The 26,918-nt window shown below is 37.1% G+C and overlaps 1 protein-coding gene and 1 long non-coding RNA gene across 3 annotated transcripts in view; both read left to right on the plus strand.

The window, feature by feature from the left end:
* Positions 1-26,918, plus strand: part of LOC115222694 (switch-associated protein 70) — a 160,462-nt gene that overhangs the window by 16,388 nt on the left and 117,156 nt on the right. The gene's annotated exons all lie outside the window — the stretch shown is intronic.
* LOC118767317 lies at positions 2,893-10,509 on the plus strand. The gene is made up of 3 exons (XR_005003229.1): positions 2,893-2,903; positions 3,299-3,309; positions 9,937-10,509. It is a non-coding gene; the product is annotated as an uncharacterized LOC118767317 (long non-coding RNA).

Genomic DNA, 26,918 nt, shown 5'->3' on the forward strand with positions numbered 1-26,918 from the left:
GCCGTGGTCAGGGTGAGGGTACAAGCAAACAGACACACAGACAAACTGCCGTTTATATATAGAGAGATTAATATTGTATCAAAATTCACATTGCAAATATACTGTTTAAAACAGAATATTGGTATCAAGAAATTTCTAAGGTTATCCGAAATACGGCATTGCTGAGGTGCATCACGTAAAACATGACGCTAAGGTTAACAAAAACTTTTTTTTTTCTCTCTCTGAACATGTCATAGGGTTGGAAAATATAATTCACTGACAAATCACGGTAGTTAGGTATTTTAATCTGTTCGTCTAGAGCAGTTTCTCAACCATTTTTTGCCTTACAATTTTGAGGCAAGAATGTTAGTCGATATCATCGACTCCACTTCTTGACTGGTATTGTATTTTATGGACCTCGAAAAGATGAAAGGTACAGTAGAATTCGGCGGGGTTTGAACTCAGAACTTAAGGATTAGAACAAATACTTAAAAACATATTTATCCGATGCTGCAACGATTTCTGGCAGCACGCCATTCTTAAATTGATGTCTGCTATTAATCATCAGTATAATTGAACGATACTCCAACCTATTAGATAACGTGTGTGCTTTGTAACTGTCACCAGTCATTCGATTGCGAGTAGTGGTTTGGAAATATCAACCACACTTTCATTAATTCTTTTAGGTGTCTGTGTAGTCACAGGCATAGACATCTACCCGTCATCTTCTACATCGAGCTTGAGTCAGTAAACATGCTAGTTGTTCCGGCTGACATCTGATGCGAGAAAGAGCACCCAGTTTCAGAAAGTCATTTTAACCGAGTAGAAAGCCATGTACAACATGAAATGAAATAAAACACTTCACCAGCCCAGAAATTGATCCACCACGACACTATTGTAGTAGCAAGTGCTTAATAAACCTTTGTCGACAGTCATGTTGGCCGAATAGGTATAATTATAAGTTTCTCATTGGTTAAAATTACTGCCGATATTTGAATTCTGACTTTCGTCAAAGAGAAATCTTTCACGAAATACAGTTCTTAGAATTCAGATATGAGCAGTTATAAAAACCCTGATTTTGGGGAAATAAATCAGTGTTCGTTGGTTGTCACTTGATTCCACGACACTCAGTTTCTTGAGATATTGGTTATTGCCATGGCAAGTCTTTTGTCTAATTCAACAAGGCTATTTTGAATTGTTTAAAACTCTTGTAGCTTAGTTATGGAAGAATTAGTTAATATAAATAAATTTTATGTCGTAACTTTCTACAGCAGTCTTCTTTTGACTTATAAAAACGTACTGTAAATATTAAATGTACGCAAATAAATTAATCTAGTAAATAATTTCTTTTCATTTCTTCAACCTGTTGATGAAATTTATTTCTGTAACTATTGAAACTGTTATTATAGCGGTGAAAAAGAGTGAGCTTTATTATATTCAACATACATGCACTTTCAGCACCTTGGTGTATATAACTCACCACAGCGTTTATGTAATCTGACCTAGGGTTTATGTATGGTGATAAATACTTATAATTAAGTTATGACGAATTTATCACCACAGCTCTCTGCTCAAGAAATATATTTATTATGATTTCAAACCGAACACGTTATAAATCGATTAAATTATTTAATAAATTTCCACTATTATAAAATTGCCAATCGTCATTCTTCTCAATACCCACGCCGATATATAAATTGGCGACAAGACCGGTTATAAACTGGCTAACCACCCGTTATATTAATAATAATGAGCCAAACATTCTAACCACTAGATCACACGCCCTCTCTTGTTTTAGGTGCATTACTGGCCATGAGATCTTTCGCGTCATTCCTGGCGTAGTAAGTTACATAATATTGGTGTGTTGATTGGCTCTTTCTTTTAATACGATCTACGGCAGTGCTTCATTGTCTTTTGTACGGTCTTTCAGACCAATGAAATCAACGTTGTTGGTTTCCGGGTTGAACTTCTTGAAGTCGGTATTCGAAAGGAAAGGAAAAACAAAAAAAAAAAAAAAACGTTAGGTTATAGGTAGGTTTCTTTGGGATGGAATTTTAGAGAATTGAATAGCTCTGTGGAAGGATTGGGGTGGCTGAAGAGCTTAAAGGTGTGGTGAAGTGAAAATTGGATGGAAATGTTTTCAGGGGAACCAGAATTGAGGTGTGATATGGTATGCGCAATGCTAATTTAGTTCACACAAAGGGAGAGAGTTTGTAACCTTGTAGATATTTGATGAAGAATTCTCTAAGTGGTCGACTGGCTTTCTAAAGTTGCTATCAATAATTGCACTAAATAGGATTTTACTTGAGTTTTCTTCATGGCCTAAGAGGGGCTGATAAGAGACGAAGTATTTATTTATTTTTTGTCTTCGGTTATTGAACTGCGGCTATGCTGGTGTGCCGCCTTGAAAGGTTTGGCGTAACTTCGGTATAAGTACCGGAAACATTTCAAGAAAGTGTTTTTTTTTTTAAATATATATGGGGGGGGGGGGGGGGGGAGTTAGGGGGGAGAAAAGGGTTTCTGTTATCTTAAGAAATGTAAATAAAGCCTCTTACGGTACTTATACCGAAGGATCGCCAAAGGTTTTTGTCGAACGAATAGACCCAGTACTTTTTAGAAAAAATACTGGTACTTAATCTTTTTTGCCGAACCGCTAAGTTACGGTGACGTAAATGAACCAACGTTTGTTTACGGTTGTCAAACGGTAGTGGGGCGACGGGGATACACACGCTACAGTTTACAATGAGCTTCTTTCAGTTTCCGTCTACCAAATCCACACACAGGGCTTTAGTCAACCCAAGGCTTTTGTAGAAAACACTTACCCAAGGTACCACGCACTTGGTCGGAACCCAGAACCATATGGTTGGGAAGCAAGCTTCTTACACCATACCAATTAAAAGAAAAAAATAGAAAAAAACAACCCTGTAGTTTTGGTGATGTCATGAAATCATTGACGATTTTGAAGCCTACAATCAATTATCTTCTTGGCTGTGTGTTCCTTTTAATGCATAGAGAGGGTGAGAAAGAATAAGTATGAGCAATTGTTTCGTTGTGCTACCGAAAGAAAGCGGGTTGACATTTCCTATACGAGAGATGTCCTCTTTACGGAAATAGTGTTTTGTACTGATTGTACGTTGATGACGCTTGTATACGGAAATGTTAGAGGAGTGTATAGTGTTTTCACCTTCTTATATATGTTGTTTAGAAGTGACAGTATATAGGTCTCTTAATGTTCGTTAAAGGAAGAGAGTGAAAAATTTAAACTACGGCGTATACCAGAGTTGGAGTTATTCGCTTTTTGGCAATCTTTCGTCTCTAGTAGACCTTTCCGTCGATTTCCGTAAAAAAAATTTTTTTTTTTTACATATGGGCTTGCGGGAACTTTTGAAGTAATGACAGCGAAAGAGACTAAGAGAAAGCGATTGTATGACGAGGGAAGTTCTTTTGAATTTACCGTCCAGGGGAAGCATTGATGTACGTGTGTGTGTGTGTGTGTGTGTTAGATGGGGTGTGGGAGACAGACAGTATGTTGTGTAAGTGAAGTGCTTCTGTTAGTGTGTGTGAAAGAAAGAGATAACTGAAATTTTTTACTCGGTGTATATGTATGTATATTACTTCAAAAGTTCCCGCAAGCCCATATGTAAAAAAAAAAATATTTTTTTACGGAAATCGACGGAAAGGTCTACTAGAGACGAAAGATCGCCCGCTTTTTCTTTAATGGTTTTGTCAAGAGAGATGGCTTGTGTTCATAATTTGTGTGGATCGATCTTGTACCAGTACATGCTGTAATACAGCTGCATAGCAAAAAGCTTCCAATGGAGCCTCTAAAACAGTGGTTCCCAAACTTTTTAGAGTCGCGACCCACTATTTATCGCACCAGTTTATGACGACCCACTTAACTCTACTGAACTATCTCGATAGACAGCAGTTAATCAAAGCAAATGCGTAATTTTATAACTTTTCGCGACACACTAAGATTCCGTTCGCGACCCATCTGTGGGTCGCGACTCATAGTTTGGGAACCACTGCTCTAAAACGAAAAGTTGAAGAGGTTGTTATAATAAATAACTCGAAAACTCGAGGTATTTCGTACTGGTGTTTAACAAATGAGTGAAAACGATCCAATGTGAACGCCCTGTGCATATATGGTCGGTCATTCGACAACTAAAGATAGTAATCAAATTCTCTTAAATCATATCCCGCCGTTTGTGTACGAAAGGAAGAACACATTTGATAAGGTTGTCCTAGATATAGTGTCTGGAGAAAATGGGTTTTTTTTTTATATACTACACTAAGGGCTGACAAAAATATTGGGAACGATGATGGACGACACTGTATGAGACTACATAAAAAAAAAGTGTGTAATCTTTATATATAAAAGTGAAGTTGTGTGTCTGTCTCCTACGATTTAGATTCCTAACTACTCCCACATTTTGCGATGCAGTTTAACCAAAACCGGGTATCTTATAGTCGTGATTCATATCGAGCCCTTCTGGGTATTAGCGCGCGTCTACGATGAGTCTACGATTTAAAAAAAAAATTACCATAATTTGTTTTCCATTTTTAATGCATTTTTTTGCTATTTTTGGCTATAACTCTCTAAAAATGCTTATATAGTTATTTTCCTTACAAACCCGAGCAACGCCGGGCGATACTGCTAATAAGTTTATAAAGGCACAAAAGAAAATTCAAACAATAATTCACCAAAAGCGGAGTAATCTTTGAGGATTGATGACCAGGGCAGTGTAGGAGGTAGAATTGATTGCAGTCAACTGGATGACTGTTGTATACATCCATGTGGCTTTAGTCAGTGTTACCACTAGCTGGTGGTTGTAAAAGGTACATATATATCACGAAAATTATTAAAGAAACACTAACGACATCAGTTATGAGTTTCTATGTAGTAGCTCAACTAACTAGAAATTGAAGTTAAATTCCTCTTAGATCGTAAATTCAACCATTTTAGTATATATATATTTATTTATATATATATATATACTCAAAAATTTGAAGACAGCAGGCAGGAAACGATCGTAGTGGATATTAATTATATTTTTTTATAATTGTTACATATTTAAATAATATAAATTAATCATATGTATTGGCTTAAGTCTTTCATTGTTTGATTTGCCTAATAGTGGTTTTGTCTCTAATTAATATAATATAATATATATATATATATATATATATATATATATTATATATATATATCTATATATATATATATATATATATATATATATATATATATATATAAGGACTCTGAAAATAAGACAACGTGATCATGACAGATATCTTTGATCCTTGATCTGGTTGATAATGATTCTCCTAGGTCTAAACAATGAGTGATCTTCTATTTCGTTGGTTGATCTCTTAGATATAGCAGCCAAATCTCTCTCCAATCATATCCTGACGTAAAACATACGAACAGATAAGGGGGATATTAGTTGAAATAAAAATGAAAAAAGAAGAAAATCCCAGTTGCTGTCAGCTTGATTGATTATATAAATCTGCCAGATCGTGGCTGACCTTGAACTAAACAACTACCACCAACCAGCACACTACCGATAGGAGACAGTAACGACAGTTCTCACGGTAATGAGGTGGGACTTTATGTGGTTGCTTGATATGTTAGAAATAGCAACGAAATGTTTCTCAAATTGTGTTTCTTTACACTTGTTTCAGTCATTTGACTGTACTGGAGCCCCACCTTTTTTGGGTTGTTGAAACAAATCAATTCCTGTAATTTTTCGAAGTCTGGTACTTAACCCTTTAGTATTTAAACTGGCCATATCTGGCCAAAATATTTAACCTGTTTTATGTTCAAACTGACCAGATCCAGGCTCTCGCACCTACCCTACAATGTTATTCTATATTAAGTAATTACACCATCAAGATCTTGAAGATATGAGATAATGCATGATTAATTCAAATCAATGGGAATCAATAAGCATTATGTTTGATAGAATAATCTGAACACTAAAGGGTTAATCTGTTGGTTTCTTTTCCCATACCGCTAACTTAGCATGAGGTAAAGAATCCAATGCCTACTGTCAAGCGGTGGGTGGGTGGGTGGGGGAACAAACCTATCATTTAGCATCCACTTTACTATGCTTTCAAGGATTGGATGGGGTATATTGAGGCAGATTTTCTACGGCTGGATGCCCTTCCTTTTGCCAACCATCACCTTTTTTCCAAATAAGATATATTCTGGCAGAAATGCCGTATTTCGTCTGCCGTTTCGTTCTGAGTTCAAATTCCGCCGAGGTCGACTTTGCCTTTCATCTTTTCGGGGTTGATTAAATAAGTACCAGTTACGCACTGGGGTCGATATAATCAACTTAATCCATTTGTCTGTCCTTGTTTGTCCTCTCTGTGTTTAGCCCCTTGTGGGTAGTAAAGAAATAGATATTTCCTCATGGCCAGACATGTTCTAGCAGAGTATTGGAAACGAATGACACTGCTTGTATGAAAGTGACAATCATTTTACAACCATTAAACTGTCAAAACTAGGACAGACCCTCCACACACACACACGCATTTACCAAATTCACTCATATAAGGCATCGATCAACTTGAGATGCTAAGCAAAAGATACTTGTCCAAAGTGTTGCGTTGAGGGACTTGAACCCAAAACCATGAATTTGTGAAGCCACCTACTTTACCACACAGTCTCATTTGCATGCTTACCATTTTAGTGAGAGAAAAATTTAATGTGGTCCAGGTTTCTCTTGTACACAGGGAGAAAAATAAAACCCAGCTGGTCTTGGCTTTTTGCTCTGATCAAGAAAACCTATCAATGATCAAGCCTGTGGTTAAAAACATCAACAGTAATGTCACACATGTTAACCCAATCCATTTCTATTTTCTTTCTTTCTCCCTCTCTTTTATCTCCTCTCTTCATTCTCTTCCTAGTCTGCCCTGAACTTCCCTGTCGTGTCATCCAACAATGGACTATGCCCCAAACAGTATATTTTTACTTTATACTGTTTTTTTCCCTTGAATGTCAATGTAATAATAGTTACTGTGAACAGCCCTTAGACTATACTCTCTCTTTACTCTCTTTTACTTGTTTCAGTCATTTGACTGCGGCCATGCTGGAGCACCGCCTTTTAGTCGAGCAAATCGACCCCGGGACTTATTCTTTGTAAGCCCAGTACTTATTCTATCGGTCTATTTTGCCGAACCGCTAAGTGACGGGGATGTAAACGCACCAGCATCGGTTGTCAAGCAATGCTAGGGGGACAAACACAGACACACATATATTTATATATATACATATATACGACAGGCTTCTTTCAGTTTCTGTCTACCAAATCCACTCACAAGGCATTGGTCGGCCCGGGGCTATAGTAGAAGACACTTGCCCAAGATGCCACGCAGTGGGATGAACCCAGAACCATGTAGGTTTTTGTGTGTGTGTGTGTAAGAAAGAGAAAGATTTAATAGGTACAAGATTTGAGTGACTTTAAGTTTCATGGTCAGATAGAATGAGATTATAAAGCGTGCCATGTATCATCCTGCAATCGGACTTTGAGCCTGAATGACTGCAGGATGGTAATGTCATGCTATACAAGCATATCCAATTACTGTATTATCTAAGCATAAAACTTAGTTCTTAACATTTAAATGATACATCTCGGAGGCTGAATTTTTAAAAATATTTTTTACTGTATCAAAAACAAAACTGCATCAGACATAAATACAATATATACAATGCATACAGTACATACAATGCACACAATGTATACACTCATTCATTCATAGACTCGTTCATTCATTCATACATGTAATTACTGAGGGTAGGCTGTTGGTGATTATGTATATAGGCTTGTGATTGAGTTGGAGACAGATTTATGCGCTATAAAGACAGAAGTAAAGAAAATATTGTTGTAGGAATGTACACAGCAGGTGTACTACAGCAATGATATGCGTAGCTTTAATACTGAGATTGAAAGGCAGGGGCAAATTATGCCTACCTAATCTATGAAAAAATGAAATATTTTGCATTTTATGCATAGTAATCTGAGTAACCTTCATGATTTTATTGAATTAGGTGCATATTTCGCCATAAAAGGAAAATGTTACTATCGATCTATTTCAGTCAGGTTAGGCACCGCCTACCTTGCCTATCCAGGTGGCATGCCCCTTATATCTATCTATCTATCTTTATATATATATATATATCAAAATGTGACCTCGTGTGTACCGTTGGCGATTCCCCCCCCCCGTCTTCCCTTCTCTGGATCTTTCCTTCTATGTTTCCAACGAAGAGCTCCGCTCGAAATGTTAAACCCTCCTTCTTTCCTTCTTTCCTGAGCGTCCAATAATATTATATTTGTTCCACATCCTCGCGTTGCTGTGTTTTTTTGTGCTTTCTTGTTTGGATTAACTTTATATATATGTATATGTATATACACACACACACATCCACCAATGATATTACATCGCCATGTCGAAGAAAAAAGCAAACAAATTACTCCCGTTCCTTTCCCACAGCAAATAAACATTGTCATTTAATCAGAACCATTTGAAATATTGACAACACTAATGATGACCACCACCACCTCTGCTGTAGCAAAAAAACAACAAAAAAAAAAATTTAAATCTATTAGGGGAGTAAAGATTTCGGAGAAATATTTCGTTGGCGAGAATTAACATTTCATTCCCAGTCCCCAAGAATGTGCTGTGACCATCTCTGACTTATTTAAAACATTGTAATACAATACTTTTTTTTGTTTGTTGGTTTTTCTTTAGCTTTGGTGTTGAGTTTGGTTTATATTTTCTTAAGTATAGTGTGTGTGTGTGTGTGTGTGTGTGTGTAGAGTGCTGGGAACAAGAAGCTCTGTGAATATAGTTAGATGAGGGAGGGAAAGTAGTTTACAAACATCTATTTCTCTGTTTTGCTAGTGAAATGAGTAAGGGTGCAGGGAGATATTGTATACTGTGTATATGTCCCATTACTGGTTGTGGTGGTGGTTGTAGTAGTTGACTAAGTTGGATTAGGGTTGAAGAAACAAGTTCTGTATGTATTTCTGTACTCTTGAGGTTTTGCAGCCTGGTTGTGTATATAATTTATGTTGTTAACACCAATTAGAATCGTTAGCATGCTGGACGTTAGAATCGTTAATGCGCTGGACGTTAGAATCGTTAATGCGCTGGACGTTGGAATCGTTAGCGCGCTGGACGTTGGAATCGTTAGCGCGCTGGACGTTGAATCGTTAGCGCGCTGGACGTTGGAATCGTTAGCGCGCTGGACGTTGGAATCGTTAGCACGCTGGACGTTGGAATCGTTAGCGCGCTGGACGCTGGAATCGTTAGCGCTGGACGTTGGATCGTTAGCGCGCTGGACGTTGGAATCGTTAGCGCGCTGGACGTTGGAATCGTTAGCGCGCTGGACGTTGGAATCGTTAGCGCGCTGGACGTTGGAATCGTTAGCGCGCTGGACGTTGGAATCGTTAGCGCGCTGGACGTTGGAATCGTTAGCGCGCTGGACGTTGGAATCGTTAGCGCGCTGGACGTTGGAATCGTTAGCGCGCTGGACGTTGAATCGTTAGCGCGCTGGACGTTGGAATCGTTAGCGCGCTGGACGTTGGAATCGTTAGCGCGCTGGACGTTGGAATCGTTAGCGCGCTGGACGTTGGAATCGTTAGCGCGCTGGACGCTGGAATCGTTAGCGCGCTGGACGCTGGAATCGTTAGCGCGCTGGACGCTGGAATCGTTAGCGTGCTGGACGCTAGAATCGTTAATGCGCTGGACGTTAGAATCGTTAGCACGCTGGACAAAATACTGAAATATTTCTCTTGGCTTTACATTCTCAGTTCAAATCCTGTCAATTTTTCCTTTCGGTCTTTCAAGGTTGATAAAATAAGTACCAGTTGAATACTGGACTTCATATAATTGGCATCACCTCTCTCAATTTTAAGCCTTGTTCCTACAGTAGAAAAAAAAAAAAAGAAAAAAAACCCACAGTAGTGTCATTGGTTCAGAGATCAATCTCTCTGTGCTTGCAGGTTAATTTCCGAGTTACTGCAAATGGCAATTGACAATAGATGATGATGAATTTCTCTTCATAAAGAAGCATGGATTTCATTTAGAAGAATCAAACAACTTCTTTCACTCTGAAAGATACCTTTTGTTACCGACAGAGAAAATATATTTCTCTGAACTTTCTCCAACTAGTTTGTAGTTTAGTTATTGCATATATTGACATGTGCCTATCAATACACACACACACACACACACACACACAAGCTTCAGAGTTTTCATCTACCAATTTGAGGTATTGGTCAGCCAAAGACTACAATAGAACATGCAATGGTGTGATTCTAAAGCAAACTTTATAACTAGAGAACCATGCCTCTGCATTTTTATGCACACAAACTGGTGGCTTCAAATGTAAGCTGTAAAGTGGGTGGTGTTTGGAAGGCATCTGACCAAAGAAACCATACCAAAGCAGATATTGGAGCACAATGTAGTTCTTAGATACATTAGATCTTGTCAAAACGTCCAACCCATGCTTGCCTGAAACATGGACATAAAATATGTGTATATATTTGTGTGTGTGTATATATATATATATATGTGTGTGTGTATGTATGTGTGTGTGTATGTATGTGTGTGTGTATGTATGTGTGTGTGTGTATGTATGTATTGTGTGTGTGTATGTATGTGTGTGTGTGTATGTATGTATATGTGTGTGTGTGTGTGTGTATGTATATGTGTGTGTGTGTGTGTGTATGTATGTGTGTGTGTGTGTGTGTGTATGTATGTGTGTGTGTGTGTGTGTGTGTATGTATGTATATATAATAGAGTGGACACAAGATCACCTCCTTCAATGTTCCCTCCCCTCTGAAAGGATTTTGTCTTGCAAGTTACTTGGTGACTCTGCCAGTGCAGATACCACTTAAAAAGCATTCAGTTCACAAGTAAATTGGTTAATATTTGGAAGGGCATCCAGCTGTAAAAAAAAAAAGCCATTCCAAAACTGACCTCACCTGTGCATGTGCTACATAAAAAGAATTCAGCCCATTCTACAGAGTGGTTGGTGTTAGGGAGGGCATCCAGCTGCAAAATCCATGCCAAAACAGGCACAGAAGCATGGTGCTGGTTCCTGCCTGGCCAGCTCTTGCCAAACTGTCCAACCCATGCCAGCGTGTAGGGAGGACATTAAACAATGATAATGATGTATATCTATATACATCCATCTTTGTTTATCACTGGAGTTTGGTTCAAATTTAAAATATTGTGATAAATAAATCCTCTCCAAACACTTGGTCAATGGAATGAATGCTGAGACTCATTGAGGTCAGTCGTTGACCACTGCTTCAAAGCTCCCACTGTTATATATTTTTTAAAATCATCTCTACCCTTTCCTTATTCTGGACACTAAAGAAAGCTGACCAGAAGAGAATTAATGCATTCGAGCTTTGGTGTTGGAGAAGACTTTTACGGATTCCATGGACAGCGAGGCTCACCAATGGAGAAGCAGATCAGACGAAAAATGTTGCTAGAAGCTAGGATCACCGAGCATAGATTGGCATATTTTGGTCATATTATGCAGAGAAAATCCCTGTAGGACATTATGCTCGGAATGGTCAGTGGCAAGAGAGGAAGAGGCCGACCAAGAACCCGCTGGCTTGACACCATCAAGAGTGATATCAGAATGGACGTAGCCAATCTGAAAGAAGCGGCTTAGAATAGAACTGACTGAAGGATACTGATCCATCGAGTAACCGAGAGTCGACTTCAACTGAGCGGATAGATAGATAGATAGACCCTTTCCTGCAGAGTACATATTCATCTGTGTTGTTTGTTGGTACCAGGTTCCTTTCATATATTTCACTGTTCACTTGATGAATTAAGTACCAGTTGCATACTGGGGTCGACCTAATCAACTGGCCCCTCTCCCAAAATTTCGGGCCTTGTGCTTAGAGTAAAAAAATTTTTGCTGTTCACTGCTACCTCATCTGGTCCCCGTGCCCGTGGCACGTAAAAAGCACCATCCGATTGTGGCCGTTTGTCAGCCTCGTCTGGCACCTGTGCGGGTAGCACGTAAAAAGCACCCACTACACTCATGGAGTGGTTGGCGTTAGGAAGGGCATCCAGCTGTAGAAACTCTGCCAGATCAGACTGGGCCTGGCACAGCCTTCTGGCTTTCTAGACCCCAGTTGAACCATCCAACCCATGCTAGCATGGAAAACGGACGTTAAACAATGATGATGATGATGACTGCTCTCATGTTGGGTACAACTATGTAAATCTATGAAAAAATACATAGCAATGAACATATATACAACACAGTCATATAAATACAAACAATTGCCAATGCATTCTGGGTAGCTAAGCATTGTGGGTGTTTGCTGGGTCACAGCTTTTGACATTCTGTGTCATCACAGCTTAATCTGAGATAAGCATAACATGGTTCACAGTTGAGCAAATTATATTATTGCAGTGATAAAAGAATCAGTGATAAATTACACTACATAGTTTTATTTATATATATTATATATATATATATATATATATATATTTATATATATTATATATATTAGCTGGCCCTGTGCCATTAAAAATTGACGGATAATTGTAGTATTTTATATATAAATGTGGATGGCAAATCAAATTAATATACTTGTCAATGTTCACATAAATCTCTTGTACATATACACAGTACTCACACAGTTGAAACATTGTTTGATTTTCCTTTTCGGTGTTGAATGTTCACCATCCCACCAGTTTTCCATCACCCCTTCCTTCTTTCCTTATTCATCTATCACTCCATCTTTTCTTATATGTTGTGACGGAGAAATACACAAGAGTATTATTATAGTTGTGTTTGTGTATATATCTATCTATCTATCTATCTATCTATCTATCTATCTATCTATATATATATATATATATTATATATATTAGCTGGCCCTGTGCCATTAAAAATTGACGGATAATTGTAGTATTTTATATAAATGTGGATGGCAAATCAAATTAATATACTGTCAATGTTCACATAAATCTCTTGTACATATACACAGTACTCACACAGTTGAAACATTGTTTGATTTTCCTTTTCGGTGTTGAATGTTCACCATCCCACCAGTTTTCCATCACCCCTTCCTTCTTTCCTTATTCATCTATCACTCCATCTTTTCTTATATGTTGTGACGGAGAAATACACAAGAGTATTATTATAGTTGTGTTTGTGTATATATCTATCTATCTATCTATCTATCTATCTATCTATCTATCTATCTATCTATATATATATATATATATATACACAGATGAATATGGTACTTAAGTTGAGACACCAGAATTTAGTATGGTATTATCAATACAATTTCAAAGTAATTCTAATCACCTTATATATTATTTATATATATAACTAGCAGTATCGCCCGGCGTTGCTCGGGTTTGTAAGGGAAATAACTAAATAAGCATTTTTAGAGAGTTATAGCCAAAAAATAGCAAAAAAATGCATTAAAAATGGAAAAAAAATTATGGTAAATTTTTTTTAAATCGTTGACACATCGTAGATATTTTTAGAGAGTTACTTCCCTTATATAATAGCGAAAAAAATGCATTAAATTGGAAAAATATGATGGTATTTTTTTTTAAATCATAGACTCATCGTAGACGCGCGCTAATACCCAGAAGGGCTCGATATGACTCACGACTATAAGATACCCGGTTTTGGTTAAACTGGACCGCAAAATGTGGGAGTAGTTACGAATCTAAATCGTAGGAGACAGACACACAACTTCACTTTTATATATAAAGATATAAGCCACGTAGTTATATAAACATACTTTGTTATATACACATTCTTAAAAGAAAATGTTATTTTGAACACAACATTTATAAAGAATAAAATATTTTTTGGTTTTTCTTAACCCTTTCGTTACTATATTTCTGACCAAAATACACCCCTTATGTGTTTCAATTATTTTCTAACGTAATCATAAATTTAGTCTGGTTTCATTAAACAACAATAACTTTTTTATTTATCAATATATTAACATGACTTTTGGAAGATAATTTAATGAAATGTTCTCAACCAATTCTAAACTATAATTTTTGTCACAAAGTGACTCTAATTGCAGGTAGATGCAGGTAAATTCAACAATATATAAAATTATTAAAATTTTGTTCAAACATTGCTATAGAAAATGGGTTATTAGCTAATATTCAATTGGGTATACAACAAAATTTTACGATAGAATTTGTTATTCTGGGTAACTTTCTGATACCCATAATAATATTTATGGCAAAATAGGCCTTAATTTCATTTAAGGTTGTGGGAAATAACAAACTATCCTTTCTTTCGCTTTGTTTACGTTTAGTGTAACGGTTCGTTTCCGCTGTAATGATTTCAAATAGGCTCATTCGAAAAAGTAAAAAGAAATAGTTTAAGGCTTTACTCTTCTGGGAAAGTCTGTGGCTTGGTGCAGTTTCTTCAGAAAAATCACCGAAAGAAACAGTTTTTAAATTTTCACTCCATTCAGGTGCCAATTCATTTTCTTAATCGCTGTCGGATTCACTGTTTTCACTTTAATCGTTGCACACTTGCAAAGAGAAAGGAGAAATTAGAGTGATAGCGTCAGTGAAACAGTTCGCTCCGTTTGTGTGTGTGTGTGTGTGTGCGTTTGCGTGTGCTGTAGCCCACACTAAGAAAAGCATTTGACATACACACCACAATGTGAGTTTTCTCTAAATTTTGCGTAATTGGGGTTGAAATTTTAAAAACTGGACCTGGCACAACCCGATGCATTCTACTCTTAAAAATGCTAGGTAAATTGTAATTGAAGAAATCCTATATTGTAGATTTCTATAAGAGACAAAAGGGAGGCAGATAAAATCTGCCTTTTATAATAAGAGATATATGGCCTTGTAGTTAGTGTTGCACTCAGGATCTAGTGATCATCGTGATTTCAATTCCTAAAGCGCTTCATCTCGCATTGGTCTATGATCACTTCATCAACTGGCATATGGTACACCTGTGTGCACCTGTTCAGACAACATCGATTTGGTGGAGTGAGGTGAACTAATGTACAGAACATACATTTGATCACTATAAATAAATCATGTTATCTTCAACAGGAGTCATATGTGTGTGTGTGTGTGTGACCTCGTGTGTGCTGTTGGTGATTTTTTTTCCTCTGTCTTCCCTTCCTTGGATCTCTCCTTTTCCTATGTTTCTGACAAACAGCTCCGCTCTAAACGTTAAACCCTCCTTCTTTCCTGAGTGTCCAATAACACTATACTTGTTCCACGTCCTCACGTTGTGTTTTCTCTTTGTGTTTGGATTAACTATATATATATAAATAAATTAGAGATAAAACCACTATTATGCAATTCAAACAATGATAGACATAAACAAAACATAAATAAAATATATTTTTATAAAACATATATATTGATTATTCATTTTTATACTTTTGTGATCTAGTTATGTTTTATAAAAATATATTTTATTTGTTTTGGTTTATGTCTATCATTCTTTGAATTGCATAATAGTGGTTTTATCTCTAATTTATATTTCATATATTTATATTGTGAAATTTGATTTAATACTAAATTGAATTTTTCCCTGTAAGTTTGGAGTTATACTCCCTAATATATATATATATAATATATATATATATTATATTGTGTATTGAGTGGGGTGTATAAAGTCCATGATCACATTGGTTGCAAGCACTTACCGTAATCAGTCTTTGCTGCATACAAAACAAAGAACTTTGCCATTTGCAGTGTTGGCCATTCTTCTTGTTTTGGATGTGTGTATGCATGTGTGCATATATGTGTGTGTGTGTGTGTGTGTGTGTGTGGTATTTGTTGCTCTCTTTCTCTCCACACATAATATATGAGTGTTTGCAATGTATATGTGTTTTTAATAATGTGGCAAGGCATAATGTAACCCACTTGTTCAAACCTATTAACAAGATTCATTGAGGTCTTAGAGGGTCAGTTGGGTGGAGTTTTAAATTGACTCCCATATCATATGGGTGGTATGTATGTACGTACACACAAATATACACATGTATATATATGTATATATATACATACACACACACACATATATTCATATATATGTATATAAACATATACAAACATATACACATATACATACATATACATACGTACATGCATGCATTTATATACATACATATCCACACATACATACATATATATATGTACATACATACATTTATATACATACATATACACACATACATATAAACATGCTTATATATACACATGTATATACACACACACACATATATATAGAGATAGATATTATCTGTAAGTACATGTACTTATGTATATTTGTGCATGTGACTTTTTCACACAAACATATACCACACACATACATCCTTCCTTAGATATTTGTGATGTGTGTTTATATTTGTTTCTAGGGGAAAACTATTTAATGTGATGTAGTGTGCGTGTGTATATTTATATATTATTTTGAAGCTAAAAACAGATTTCTGTTACACAAGGCACCATAGTGTCCAAGAGATTACAGAAGTACCTTCGGCTTGACCAAAAAAGAAAAAAAAATTGTGAAGTGGTTTTAGTGTTAAAAAAAAAAAAAATTATAACATGAGACATGTTTGTATTTTTTTAATTCTTTTACTGGTTCCAGTCATTTGACTACAGCCATGCTGGAGCACCACCTTTTAGTCAAGCAAATCGACCCCAGGTCTTTGTAAGCCTAGTACATATTGTATAGTCCTCTTTTGCCAAACTGCTAAGCTATGGGGGCATAAACACAGCAACATCGGTTGTCAAGCGATGGTGGGGGGGACAAACAGACGCACTGTTTCCATCTACCAAATCCACTCGGAAGGCTTTGGTTGGCCTGAGGCTATAGTAGACACTTGCTTAATGTGCCATGCAATGGGACTGAACCCAGAACCGTGTGTGTGTATTGAATATATATAACAATTTAATAAATAAAACATGCATACATACATATGTACATACCTACATATATATGTATATATACATGCATATATGGGTACAGGACACCACAAATAAATGTAGAACACAACGAGAAACGAAAACATAAAAACAAAACAAGGAAATGGATTTTTTTTAACAACAAAAAAACAGTACAAGACAAACAACACAGGGAACATTCCCCTTCTTCAGCTGCCTCTGTTTCGACTCATTGCGTGTTTTGAAGGTATATATATATATATATATATATAATATATATATATATATAACGGGAAGGTTTACGAAAATAAACAAAAGACGAAGGCAGGTGGAGTACAAACAAACAAATGTATTAGTATGGCACTCAGGAATAGAAATAAAACAAGTATTTTACATTTTGAGCCTATGCTCTTCGACAGAAAGATACACAGAAAAGAAACAAGGAGAAAGCCTTTGTTTATATACAGAATATATATATTGTTGTACTGCTTCATGTCATGCAGTCTGAGTTCAAATTGATGTTCCCTGTATACTGTGCACACACACACACACACACACACACACACTCCCTCTCTCTCACACACACACACACACACACACACGAATATTCTTTTTTTTTACATGTTTCAGTCATGTGACTGCAGTCATGCTGGAGCACCATGGCCCAGGACTTGTTCTGTGAAAGCCTAAACTTATTCTATCAGTCTTTTGCTGAACTGCTAAGTTATGGGGATGTAAACACAAAACATCAGTTGTCAAGCGATGGTGGGTAGGAGGACAAACACGGAGGCACATATGACAGGCTTCATTCAGTTTCTTCCAAATCCACTCAAGGCTCAGCCTGACGCTATCGTAGAAGATGCTTGCCTAAGGTGCGATGCAGTGGGACTGAACCTGGAATCATGTGGTTTAAAAGCAAGCTTCTTACCACACAGACACTCTTATGTATAATATATATATATATGTGTTTACCATGTGTTGACGAGAGGCAATTACCTTGAAACTATAGTCCGTATGTATCACTTAGGTTTTCGAGGGAGGATGACCTCCCTTTGCAAATAACACAAGGGCACTAAAATTTTGTGTCTAAGGCCAGCTGGTGACGTTGATCTCCTGGGGCTAAAAGCGTCAGTAACACCCCACCCCCAGTGGCTAGCCACATTCAGATGGCTAGTACACTTTACGTTATATATATTTATATTTTCTTTGAATAAAATGTTAACAACTGTTGGTTGTTACTAATTGGGCAAACAAAAGATGAAAGATATATATAAACGTTATAAATATGTATATAAGTATATTCATTGTATAAAGTATAGCATCTACAAGTTAAAGGAACTAATTAGCCAAGCAAAGAGAAAAGATATATATACACACACACATAATACGTGCGTGCATGCACACCACTTTGTGACACAATGACCACTCATCTATTAAAATGCAATAAGCCTTGTTGAAGAACCAATTTAGTAAATCCGTAAGAGAAGCGGCTGCCGATTCTGTAACTTCAGTTCAGTTTATTGTTTGTTGTCTCTGATTTGAATTAGTTCCTCAAAGAATTGTGGCACCATGCTTTACAGAAGTGTGTGTGTGTCTGTGTGTGTGTAGTTAATTTAAAGGAAAAGAGAACTTCTCACTCTTTGTCTTTAATATGTCATCCACTTGACACTCTCAGAAAGTGTTTCGGTTCAGAAATAAGTACTTGAATTCCCATTGTGTGTGTAGGTGTGTACAGTTGTTCTTGTTATTAACCTCCACCCACACAGGCACTAAAACTTTGCAGAAATGAATCTGATAAAGGCGGCGAGCTGGCAGAATCCTTAGCACACCGGGCGAAATGCTTAACTGTTATTTCGTCTGCTGCTAAGTTCTGAGTTCAAATTCCGCCAAGGTCGACTTTGCCTTTCATCCTTTCGGGGTCGATAAATTAAGTACCAGTTACGCACTGGGGTCGATGTAATCGACTTAATCCCTTTGTCTGTCCTTGTTTGTCACCTCTGTGTTTAACCCCTTGTGGGCAATAAAGAAATAAGAAATGAATCTGATTAAATAAGGAAGAATAGTCTTATTCCATCATGACCATCAATCCTTTCACAGGCATGGATGTATATTTAAAACGCTTGCTTCCCAGGTTCTTGGGTTCAGTTCCACTGTGAAGCTCCTTTGGCATGTGTCTTCCATTTTAGCTCTAGGCTGACCACTACATGTGAGTGGATTTTGTTGACGGAAACAGAAAGAAGTCCATCATGTGTGTATGTATGTATGTGATTGCATTTGTTTTCCCCACCCCCACTTGATAACTGGTGTTGGTTTGTTTATGTCCCAGTAACTTATGTTTGGCAAAAGAAACTGATAACGTATTATGCATTAGGCTTAAAGATGTCCCGGAGTTGATTTGTTCAACTAAACCCTTCACAGGAGTGCCCCAGTACGCTCCAATAACAAACGGGTAAAAGATAGTTTATCAAGGACTACTTGATGCAGTGTATCTTTTTTTAATGATAGGTGATTTGAATGAGATTTGACTATGATTTCTAGCAGTTCAAGTGCTCTATTTCTCACAATTTCTACAACTGTAGCCATGCCTGTGCCTATATATCTCACTGTTGTTCATCATTAGTGTGTGTGTGTGATTTTTTTTTTCCAAATAGGTTTGTCTAGAAACGGTGGGTAGTATGCTCATTGATACCAACCCAATTAAGACTGCTTTTGTTTCAATAATACATACTCCTTGTTTCAAAGTAACCTAAATTAAAATTTTTCAGAATTTCATGTTAATTTGTTTCCCAAACACCAGGTTAATAATGATAAAGTTATTTTACTAAATTCTTCACTTTCAAAATTAATTGAATCAAAGGCAATGGATTTCAAAAGAAACATTGTAAGAACAGGGTTTAAAGTGATCTACTTAGAAAGCTTCCGTCAAAATTTCATGTTACTGTTCCAAAAACACATGTTTAATAGTGAGTTATTTTACTAAATTATTCTGTATTTTCAAAATTAATGAAAGAAACAGCAGCAGTGTATTTCAACAGAATTATGTTAATGAGAAAGTTAAGGGTATCCCTCTGAGAATGGTAAGAATGGCACAGCTGATATCTAAGAAAAAAACGTCCAGAGTGAGCAGACTCCAAATGTATACAATGGAAGGAACTCCAAGGGCATCCATGACAACTATCCCATAACAATTTCTATTGTGTGTGTTGTTCAGGTAGTTAAGTTTGCTTCCACAATCATGACCACAAATATTGGTATCATATTTTGGCACAATGCCAAGAAGTCTGGGAGAGGGGCTAAGTCGATTACATTGACCCACAGAGCTCAACTGGTACTTATATTATCAACCCCTAGAAGATGACTGGCAAAGTTGACCTCAGCAGAATTCGAACTCAGAATGTAAAGACAGAAGATATACTGATAAACATTTTGCTCAACATGTTAATGACCACAAATATTTGAGTCTTATATGTGCTCACATCTACAAGTGAGTTTAGCAGACTCTAATCTTTAGTCAGCAATATAGAGGCAGCGAGGGAGCCTCTACATCACTGCTAGATTCACTAGAACTAACTGCCTAATCTCATGTCACACCCTATCATTTTAAGCAAGACTTTATAGGGAAATTTCACTGCTATTTGAAAATGTCTTTGGTCATAGGTCTTCTGAGTGGGTGTGAGACATTTTGGTTCAGCTGTTTTGGTACCACTTATTTGGTGGTGTTGATCTAATGCTGACATATTTGGTATCAGATGTATCAATGTTTCTCGCATTCCATTCCTCGCCCTTCTGTTTATGCATCTAGTTAGGTTTGTATGTTTGTGTAATCTCTCTTTCTCTCTCTCTGTCTTTATCCCATTTTCTCTCACTCTGTATGTGTGTATTACTCTGTTTATGTCTGTCTGTCTGCACGTGTATGTTTGTGTATATTTACCACTAGTGCCAAAACAGGTTGGATGTCCAGTCAGCTGTGTAAATTCATCAGTGTCCAAACACCTGTACCCAGTTGTTTCATCCGACATCTGAGTTGGCCAGGATCTAAACCACAGCAAGACATACTATCGCACATTATTATTTTTTCACTAAGTTAGGCCTGTGAACTAGTAGAATCACTAGTGAGCCAAACCAAATTCTTAGCAATATTTTTCTCCAGGCACTTTGCTCTGGGTTCAAATTCTGCCAAGATCTCTGCTTTCATCTTTTCGAGGTTGATAAAGTATCAATTGAATAATAGGATTGATGTAATTGGGTTAGATATCATCATCATCATTTACTGTCCAATGTCCTTGCTGGCATGGGTTGGATGGTTTGACCAGGGTTGGTAAGCTGGAAGGCTGCACCAAACTCCAGTCTGATTTGGCCTGGTTTTCTATGGCTGGATGCCCTTACTAATGCCAGCCATTCCAGAAGTGTAATGGGTGTTTTTACGTGCCACCGGAATGGGTGCCATTTGCATGATACCAGTATCTGCCACAACTGCGATTTTACTTGGCTTGATAGGTTTTCTTCTCAAGCACGACATAATGCCAAAAGTTTCGGCCATTATCTCTGTGAGGCCCAATTCTCAAAAAGTGCTTTTTACATGCCACCGGCACCCTCCTTTAAAATTGCCGGTCTTGTAACCAAAATTTGGAAAAGATGGTGAGCTGGCAGAATTGTTACAATACTTAGTGGCAGGTCTGCTGGCTTTATGGTTGGAGTTCAAATTCTGTCGGGATTAACTTCACCTTTCTTCCTTTCAAGGTCAATAAGTACCTGACTGAATTACTATGACTAGCCCCTCCCCTCAAAATGCTGGGCCTTGTGTCTATTGTAGAAAAGATTATTTCTTAAGTTAAGCTGCTTACTAACGACCATTCATTTACCTGTCTTCTGTGTTGTATACTCTTTGAATGATATCCTGTCAAGGTACACCATAATCAGGCAGTCTCCAGTCTGGAGTGCTTGTGTTCCTAGGGTAACGACAAAGTGGAAAATATGTATACGTTATCCTATCATTTAGTATTGAGATTATCCTGTCAAATGTAATCCTTATTTATTCATATTGTTTTGAATTAATCACACAATATCTCATAGCTTCAAGACTTTGACGATGTGATTGTTTAACTATAGAAAAGACATTGCCTGGTAGGCCAGAACTGGCCAAATTTGGCCAAACAGAATATTTAGAATATGGCCAGTTTAAATGCTAAAGGATTAACTCTTTAATATTCAGATTATCCAGTCAAATGCAATGCTTATTTCTTCACATTGTTTTCAATTAATTATGTATTATCTCTTAGCTTTGAGATTGCGATGATGTGATTAGTTAGCTTTAGAAAGACCTTACCTAGCTGACCGGAACTGACCAGATTTGACCAGTTAGAACATCAAACAGAATATTTAGGATATGGCTAGTTTAAATGCCAGAGGATCTACTCTTTAATATTCAGATTACTCTGTCAAATGTAATGCTTATTTTGTTCACATTGTGTTGAATTAATTATGCATTATGCCACAGCTTTGAGATTTTTACGAAATCATTGTTTCTTTTTAGAACAACATTGAACTGTAGGTGTGAGAGACAGTACCTGACCAGTTTGAACATAAAAAATGTAGAATATTTGGACCAGGCATATGGTCAGTTTAAATGTTAAGGGGTTAACCCTTTAGTGTTCTGATTATTCTATCAAACATAATGCTTATTGATTCACGTTGATTTGAATTAATCATGCATTATCTCATATCTTCAAGATCTTGATGGTGCAATTACTTAATGTAGAATAACATTGTAGGGTAGGTGTGAGAGCCTGGATCTGGTCAGTTTGAACATAAAACAGATTAAATATTTTGGCCGGATATGGCCGGTTTAAATACTAAAGGGTTAATGTGCACATTAGATGTACAGTCTTGAAATAAACCATCAGATTATTATTTTTGTATTAAATCTTTAGTTCTCTGATTAATCTGTCAAATGTAATGCTTATTTATTTACCTTGTTTGGAATTGACTATGTATTATCTTGTAGCTTTGAGATTTTGATGTGATTGCTTATATTTAGAATGACATTGTAAAGGAGGTGTGATAGGCTGAATCTGGCCAGTTTGAAATTAAAATGAGTAGAATATTTGGGCCAGATATTACTGGTTTAAATAATGTTGAATGGTTAAATCAAATTTCAGAATAAAATTAGTAATTAACCTGAAAAACAACAACAATACTAGCAAAGTACTAGGGGGTGGATTAGATGTAATATTCCTATAAAAGCATTCTGGTCATGTTGGGACTCTGCTTTTGAAAAGTTTAGTTTAGCAAATCGACTCTAGTACATATTGGTATTTTATTTAAGGTATTTACAATTTTGTATTGATATTGCATGTGATGGATAAATTGAACTTTAACATTTATGTTTGTTCCTTCTCGAGCCTTGCCTGGCTCATAAGGGCTGGTTTCCCGGTTTCCTTGGCATATAGGTTCCCCACCTGGACGGGATGCTGGTCTGTCGCAGGTGAGCTGCAAGATGCAGGAGGAAAGAGTGAGAGAAAGTTATGGTGAAAGAGTCAGCAGAAGTTCACCATTACCTTCTGCTGGAGCCACATGGAGCTTAGGTGTTTCACTCATAAACACACACATCACCCGGTCTGAGATTCGAACCAGCGATCCCTCAACGGCGAGTCTGCTGCTCTAACCACTAGGCCATGTGCCTCCACTTAACATTTATAGTGAATGTTATAAATCTGTACATAAAAATATCTTTGGCCTGATGAGTAGATAATATATTACCCCACTGTTTGGGTAATTGCTACTTCTGAGGTTTTGAAACATATGTAGCCTGGATTTTTTCTACTCCATTCCCTAAATTTGAGTTTTTATTCACATACACAGCAACCCCTGCTGCTAACCACGAACTATAGAATAACTTTTTTCAGCTTATTGAGGTTTGATTAGAGAAAAACTTACATGCTTTTATGTCAAAACACCACTATTGTTCCTGAAAGTTGCTTTTTATACCTATTTCTTTACTACCCACAAGGGGCTACACACAGAGGAGACAAACAAGGACAAACGGATTAAGTCGATTATATCAACCCCAGTGTGTAACTGGTACTTAATTTATCGACCACGAAAGGATGAAAGGCAAAGTTGACCTCGGCGGAATTTGAACTCACAACGTAACGGCAGACGAAATACGGCTATGCATTTCGCCCAGCATGCTAACATTTCTGCCAACTCACCTTCTATGGACTGCTCGAAGCTGGTTAACTTCCTGTGCCCTGATCCTTAGATCTTGCCTCTACATATCACTTATATCTTTGAGAGGTGATGGTGTCATTGAAACTCAAAGGTAATGCTGAATAAGTGCTATAGATAGACGTTAGTTAAGTTCCAGGTTCGGTGATTATGCGAATAAGGGGTTCAACGTTGGTCATATGTCAGTGTGTGTATATAAATTTTTTTTTTTGTAATGAGATAAAAAAAACCAAGGCTGTGTAGATTTTAGAACATTTATAGATAGGTCTTACAGCTGTTTCCAGGATATTTATTAATTATATCCCTTCATCGGAGACGGTGTGAGAGGATGGTTAAGTAATAGTTAATTTAGATAAGATACAAAGTAGAGAGTGAGGTGGAGGAAAGAAAATAGATGTGATATGTAGGGATGTTATATTTGTAGATCCATTTTTTTTAGGCAGAATGGTATATATGTAAGATTCCAATACCTTATGAGTAAAATCCAATAGTATTTAAAATTGGTCATTCCAAGTATAGAGTTTATACACAGTGTTATTGAATCAAGGGTTTTATTTAAAGTGACCTAAAAATAGGGAGCGTATTAGTAGGGTCAAATCGAAAGCAAATTATTATATCAAAAGTGTTCTTGTGCATTATTTATTACTTTTGTAGTCCCTAAAATGCTATTTCCTTATCTCTGTTGAGTATCTGAGTCAGTCTAATACCCCCCTCCCACCTCCTGTCAGTTTGACAGTGCACACCTGAACTTGCTTCCCAGCCCCCCACTGATAGCATTACATTTCTCAGTCATGGGGTGGGCAGTAGAGAGAGATTGATTAAAGCAGTCCAGGTAGTAGCTGCAGAAGAGGGTTAATGAATGAGTGTCACGCTCCAGTGGTTATGGAAATCAAACAAAATGGGTGGTGGGCGAGGTGGCGGTGGATTGTCTGAACAATGGAAGTGTCAAGGCAGGCTCTGCTTTCAAAACTCATCAATAACATGATTTCTATTGTGACAATCTTTTCACCTTTTAACTCCAATCTATGACTCATCGAGGATCAAATTAAACAACTTGTAGGTTGTTTCTAAAATCCTCACCTGACCCCCCCACACATCACTCAAAAATTATTTAATTGAACAGTGTTGTTGTTGTTGGTGGTGGTGGTGGTGGTGGTGGCTGGCAGTTGGACTATGAGAAAGTGTTTGACTCCCAGACTCCACAAAATTCATTAATGATTACATTTTGTTGTGCAAGTTTTTTTCTTTTCTTTTTTTTTTTTTGGTTTTTGCTAAGTCAGCAGGAAGGATAGGGCCCAAGGCTTTTTAGGCACAGGCATGACTTGATCACAGTACTTATTTTTTTTCTTCTTAATGCTAAACCTGGTACTTATTTTCTTGGGGTGTTCACATACCCATAAAGAGTCCAATGCCAGTTGTCAAGGAGTAGTGGGGGACAAACACAGACATTGCCACACACACACAAGATGGACTTCCAGTTTCTGTCTACCAAATCCACTCAAAAGGCTCTGGTCAGCCTCAAGGCTATAGTAGAAGACACTTATCTAAGGTGCCATGCAGTGGAACTGAACCCAGAACCATGTGGTTAGAAAGCAAGCTTCTTACCACACAGCTATGCTTGTGCCTTTAGCATAAAGTATTAATTTCATTATCCAGCTGTATGTTTGTTGTTTAATTTTTTTTTTTTTTTTTTTTTTTTTTGTAAGTGGAGAGTTTATCAGCGATTTAAGTAAGTCCTGCCAGTTTTCGCAGGAAGGGAAACCCTGGAAGAGACATCATCTTGCAGAAATGATGTTGCTAATGATTGATGGTGAAAATTTTTGACAGAAGTAGGGCACATATGTATCATGGACAATTTAGTGAAAATAGATTATGAGAATCCCAGTTGAAGTTGGGTGTTTATGATAGGGAGGAAGGCGATGAATGTGACTTGGCATGAGTTTTCATTCACACAGTTGTTAATTGTAGATGTGTGTGTTTTTGGATATCAGGAGCTAGGGTTGAGTGGAGCTAAACTTGTATATATTTCTTTATTGCCCACAAGGGGCTAAACATAGAGGGGACAAACAAGGACAGACAAAGGGATTAAGTCGATTACATCAACCCCAGTGCGAAACTGGTACTTTATCTATCGACCCCGAAAGGATGAAAGGCAAAGTCGACCTCAGCGGAATTTGAACTCAGAACGTAATGACAGACGAAATACCTATTTCTTTACTATCCACAATGGGCTAAACACAGAGGGGACAAACAAGGACAGACATAGGTATTAAGTCGATTACATCGACCCCAGTACGAAACTGGTACTTTATCTATCGACCCCGAAAGGATGAAAGGCAAAGTCGACCTCGGCGGAATTTGAACTCAGAACGTAACGACAGACGAAATACCGCTAAGCAATTCGCCCGGCGTGCTTAACGTTTCTGCCAGCTCGCCGCTAAACTTGTATATCGTTTGTTTACCTAACACAAAGATCAGGCATGATAGAACAGGATTTATAATCAAAGATATTCCAGTTATGACCATCTCATCTTTCATTCAACCATAATATGTCTTGGACTACATCATCCAATGTAAGCTGTCTTCGTCAAAATTGACTTTGGTTAAACAAGAACAAATGACAGAGTAGACCTATGGTTAAAAACATTTCCGCTGTGACCAGCCCATCTTTCACTCAACTGTAATATATCTTGGATTTCATTATCCAATGTAGACTTCCTTTGTTGCTGTTTAGCTCATGATTGACTCAGAGATGTTATCAAAGGTCA

This window comes from Octopus sinensis, linkage group LG20, assembly GCF_006345805.1.
Source record: "Octopus sinensis linkage group LG20, ASM634580v1, whole genome shotgun sequence".
NCBI lineage: Eukaryota > Metazoa > Mollusca > Cephalopoda > Octopoda > Octopodidae > Octopus > Octopus sinensis.